Source organism: Oncorhynchus masou, unplaced genomic scaffold (genome assembly GCF_036934945.1).
Source record: "Oncorhynchus masou masou isolate Uvic2021 unplaced genomic scaffold, UVic_Omas_1.1 unplaced_scaffold_1114, whole genome shotgun sequence".
NCBI lineage: Eukaryota > Metazoa > Chordata > Actinopteri > Salmoniformes > Salmonidae > Oncorhynchus > Oncorhynchus masou.
The window spans coordinates 199,416-205,041 of record NW_027000869.1 but is presented as its reverse complement, the minus strand read 5'-3'; the positions used below and the strand labels follow the sequence as shown (position 1 = coordinate 205,041).

The window sequence follows — 5,626 nt, the reverse complement described above, 5'->3', positions numbered from 1 at the left end:
GTTACTTGTTGTAATTCCTCATGTAAACATGCTGCTGTAGGCTAAATGTTGCTATGTTACTTGTTGTAATTCCTCATGTAAACATGCTTCTTGCTGTAGGCTAAATGTTGCTATGTTACTTGTTGTAATTCCTCATGTAAACATGCTGCTGTAGGCTAAATGTTTCTATGTTACTTGTTGTAATTCCTCATGTAAACAGGCTGCTGTAGGCTAAATGTTGCTATGTTACTTGTTGTAATTCCTCATGTAAACATGCTGCTTGCTGTAGGCTAAATGTTGCTATGTTACTTGTTGTAATTCCTCATGTAAACATGCTGCTTGCTGTAGGCTAAATGTTGCTATGTTACTTGTTGTAATTCCTCATGTAAACATGCTGCTGTAGGCTAAATGTTGCTATGTTACTTGTTGTAATTCCTCGTGTAAACATGCTGCTTGCTGTAGGCTAAATGTTGCTATGTTACTTGAACATGCTGTTCATGTTTTCATGAATATGCTAAATGTTCCTTGTTGTAATTCCTCATGTAAACATGCTGCTTGCTGTAGGCTAAATGTTGCTATGTTACTTGAACATGCTGTTCATGTTTTCATGAATATGCTAAATGTTCCTTGTTGTAATTCCTCATGTAAACATGCTGCTGTAGGCTAAATGTTCCTTGTTGTAATTCCTCATGTAAACATGCTGCTTGCTGTAGGCTAAATGTTGCTAAATGTTCCTTGTGGTAATTCCTCATGTCTCTTCTCCTCCACACAGTGACAGACTTTGGGATTGCTGACCTCCCCGGTGCTCTGGACCTCTTGGAGCTCAAGCTGACAGAGTCTCAGAGAGCTGGTAATTCCTCATGTCTCTTCTCTTCCACACAGTGACAGACTTTGGGATTGCTGACCTCCCCGGTGCTCTGGACCTCTTGGAGCTCAAGCTGACAGAGTCTGAACGCAAACGGCGGCACGCCAAGAAGGACGACTACAACATCGAGGTGCTGCTGGCTGTGGACGACTCTGTGGTGCGCTTCCATGGCAAGGAGCACGTACAGAACTATGTCCTCACACTCATCAACATAGTAAGTCCATTTTTTACTCTTTACATGCCACACATATAAATACTCTGTGAATGCTATTGACGATTCCACGCCAGTGTAGGCCGAAAATATTTTTGGTTCTGGTTCTGGCAATGCTCACGTAGTAACTTCATTGGGAGGAAGGATGTTTGACCTGATTTTTCTATTTGTATCACCAATAGTTTTGGGGAAAATCATGATGAAAGTGGCCAGTTTAGGCCCTTTTTAAACCCTATGGCTGTGTTTACACAGGCAGCCCAATTCTGATCTTTCTTTCTCCATTAATTGGTATTTTGATCAATCACATCAGATCTATTCATCACATCAGATCTTTTTTTCAGAGCGAAACTGATTGGCCGAAAGACCAAATAGTGAAGAAAAGATCAGAATTGGGTCTGCCTGTGTAAACGCAGCCATAGGTCTGTGAACCGTACATGATACAGACACCATCTTAGCGTCGTTACACTCCTTGGGGCGGCAGGGTAGCCTAGTGGTTAGAGAGTTGGACTAGTAACCGAAAGGTTGCAAGTTCAAACTCCCGAGCTGAAAAGATACAAATCTGTCATTCTGACCCTGAACAGGCAGTTAACCCACTGTTCCTAGGCCGTCATTGAAAATAAGAATTTGTTCTTAACTGACTTGTCTGGTTAAATAAAGGTAAAATATAATAAATATTGTTCTCTCAAATATGGAATATGTTTAGATTTTGAAATACAATTATTTTTTCACACTAATTCCATCAACATTTAAAATACTTCTATTAATATCTCAAAAGTACCTTCTTTAATTAAGTAAGGTTTCGTCCTTGTAACCAACATGGCAGAAGGCGTGTTTACAGAGGGCTATGGTTTACATAGCTAGTTAGCTAGTCAACTGATGCCTAATGTTGACTGCAGCGTGTCAACAAATATAATTAGAGGTTTCCCCTATTCATCTATTCTAAGGCAAATGTACTGATAGGTTTCTGCTCTCGTCTGTGTCTGGTGTTTACTAGAGAAGTTGCTGGCTAGCGAGGTCTTTAGCCAGCGTGGAACAAAAGCAAGGGGAAGGGTTGTCCAAAAAAACAACAACAACACAGTTGTCATGTCATTACGTCGAGAGACATTTCAAACAGGAGACATCATTGATAGTTCATGAACTATCAACTATGAACATTGTCTGAGAGTTAATACACCCTGAGTATTCCAAACATTAGGAACACCGTCCTAATACTGAGTTGGAAAACCCCCACGAGTGTTGCAGTTCAAACCGATGCGCCTGGCACCTACTACCATACCCCATTCAAAGGCACTTCAATCTTTTGTCTGGCCCATTCACCCTCTGAATGGCACACATACACATTCAATGTCTCAATTGTCTCAAGCCTTCAAAAACAATTCTTTAACCCGTCTCCTCCCCTTCATCTACACTGATTTGAAGTAACAGCAATAAGGGATCGTCGGTTTTCACCTGGTCAGTGTACTGTATGTCATGACAATAGCATTTTGTCTATATTGATGCTTTATTCATTAACCAAACAGGATTAAGACATAATTTGTGAAACCCTGAGAGAGTATGTATGACAGGATTGGGTGTTGCATGCAATTTCATTGTTGTTTGAGTTGATTTGTATATCAGAAAATTTGCTTGAGATAATCTGACTGTAACACAAAGAACCGTCATTCAAGGTGAACTCCCCGCCCACTCCGCCTACTAGGTCCCCGCCCACTCAGCCTGCTAGGTCCCCGCCCACTCAGTCAACTATCTCCGTGCCCACTCAGCCTGCTAGGTCCCCAACCACTCAGCCTGCTAGGTCCCCGCCCACTCAGTCAACTATCTCCGTGCCCACTCAGCCTGCTAGGTCCCCACCCACTCAGTCAACTAGGTCCCCGCCCACTCAGTCAACTATTTCCATGCCTACTCAGCCTACTAGGTCCCCGCCCACTCAGCCTGCTAGGTCCCCACCCACTCAGCCTACTAGGTCCCCGCCCACTCAGCCTGCTAGGTCCCCGCCCACTCAGTCAACTATTTCCATGCCTACTCAGCCTACTAGGTCCCCGCCCACTCAGCCTGCTAGGTCCCCACCCACTCAGTCAACTAGGTCCCCGCCCACTCAGCCTGCTAGGTCCCCACCCTCTCAGTCTACTAGGTCCCCGCCCACTCAGCCTGCTAGGTCCCCGCCCACTCAGCCTGCTAGGTCCCCGCCCACTCAGCCTGCTAGGTCCCCGCCCACTCAGTCAACTATCTCCGTTCCGACTCAATCTGTCCTTCAGACTTCCTAACTTCAAATGTTGAAATGTTTTATTGGTGAAAAATATTGTGGGTGATGTTTTTGTCACTCAAAAGGCACTTTTCCATGGGAATCAGAATGAGTGTTCGGGACCTTTAAATCTTTCCCAACTGTTTTTCCCTATGCACTGTTTTGCTGCGTGTGAGTGCTTTAACATTCCCGTGAACAGCTTACTGTACTATTCACCATTCAGACCAGGGTTGGGGGGTCAATTCCATTTCAATTCACTTATGTAAACTGAAATTCCAAAAAGCTATTGGAATGTAATTGACCAAACCAGTTTACCTTTGCCTGCAGTACAAGATGACTGTTTGTGGAAGTTGGAAAACTGTGCTCTCTCGTGGGACTGACTTGCCATGATAGAGTAGTAACAGCTTTGTTGCTGGCTCGCTGGCCAGACTGATACCCCCCCCCCCCCCCAGTGGGTATAGACATGATAGAGTAGTAACAGCTTTGTTGCTGGCTCGCTGGCCAGACTGATCCCCCCCCCCCCCAGTGGGTATAGACATGATAGAGTAGTAAGAGCTTTATTGCTGGCCAGACTGACCCCCCCGCCCCCCCCCAGTGGGTATAGACATGATAGAGTAGTAACAGCTGTGTTGCTGGCTCGCTGGCTCGCTGGCCAGACTGATCCCCCCCCCCCCCAGTGTGTATAGACATGATAGAGTAGTAACAGCTTTGTTGCTGGCTCGCTGGCCAGACTGATCTCCTCCCCCCAGTGTGTATAGACATGATAGAGTAGTAACAGCTTTGTTGCTGGCTCGCTGGCCAGACTGATCTCCTCCCCCCAGTGTGTATAGACATGATAGAGTAGTAACAGCTTTGTTGCTGGCTCGCTGGCCAGACTGATCTCCTCCCCCCCAGTGTGTATAGACATGATAGAGTAGTAACAGCTTTGTTGCTGGCTCGCTGGCCAGACTGATCTCCTCCCCCCCAGTGTGTATAGATTCCCCCTCAGGGCCTAGTTGTTACTGTACTAGTCTCCTCCTCTCACATAGTGGACGTTGAAACATTACGTATCCCTCGCGCCTTTCTCTCTCTTTCTCTGAATGTTGATGGATTACTAATGAAAGAGAAAAACCTCTCAGTTTGTTCATTACAGTCTCAGGCAGCTCCTACCACCTTAATCTGATTCCACAACCCTAATCCACCAAGTCAGATTTTCACAGGGTGCTGGTTTCACTCTGTAACAGTTACCATTGGGGTCCAGCAGGGTGGTCTGATTAGCTGCACTAGACCTGTCACTGTTCTTAAATTCCCCAGGACTGCTTGTTAAACGTTGTGCACTATATACGGAATAGGTTTCTATTTGGGAGGCAGCCACTGTGAGTTGACTGAGAGTGGAGAGGGCGGGGGTGGGGGGGGGGGGCTGTGGCGGGATGGGGCTGGCTGGTGCTGGACTTCTACTTTGCATGGCAGCCAATCAGAACACACATCCACCCGACTAAAGGATCTGCTGCTGCTCAGCCCTGCTGGTCTGCTCTGCCAGGCCAGGCTGACACTAACACAGCATATTAAATAACTTCAGGCAACAGTGAATGTCTGTTGAGGAGGCCTGCTGCTCTGTGGTCCATCTGTTGATGATTCCATAGCCTACTGTTGGTTGAGGAGGCCTGCTGCTCTCTGGTAAATCTGTTGATGATTCCATAGCCAACTGTTGGTTGAGGAGGCCTGCTGCTCTGTGGTCCATCTGTTGATGATTCCATAGCCTACTGTCTGTTGAGGAGGCCTGCTGCTCTGTGGTCCACCATCTGTTGATGATTCCATAGCCTACTGTTGGTTGAGGAGGCCTGCTGCTCTGTGGTCCATCTGTTGATGATTCCAAAGCCTACTGTCTGTTGAAGAGGCCTGCTGCTCTGTGGTCCATCTGTTGATGATTCCATAGCCAACTGTTGGTTGAGGAGGCCTGCTGCTCTGTGGTCCATCTGTTGATGATTCCATAGCCAACTGTTGGTTGAGGAGGCCTGCTGCTCTGTGGTCCATCTGTTGATGATTCCATAGCCAACTGTTGGTTGAGGAGGCCTGCTGCTCTGTGGTCCATCTGTTGATGATTCCATAGCCTACTGTTGGTTGAGGAGGCCTGCTGCTCTGTGGTCCATCTGTTGATGATTCCATAGCCTACTGTTGGTTGAGGAGGCCTGCTGCTCTGTGGTCCATCTGTTGATGATTCCACAGCCTACTGTTGGTTGAGGAGGCCTGCTGCTCTGTGGTCCATCTGTTGATGATTTTAATTTTTAAATTTTTAAATTTTACCTTTATTTAACCAGGCAAGTCAGTTAAGAACACATTCTTATTGTCAATG

The 5,626-nt window shown here is 46.3% G+C and overlaps 1 pseudogene; it reads left to right on the top strand.

Annotated features, from left to right (window-relative positions):
• The first annotated feature begins 839 nt into the window (after positions 1–839).
• Positions 840–5,626, top strand: part of LOC135529195 (A disintegrin and metalloproteinase with thrombospondin motifs 14-like) — a 132,241-nt pseudogene continuing 127,454 nt past the window's right edge.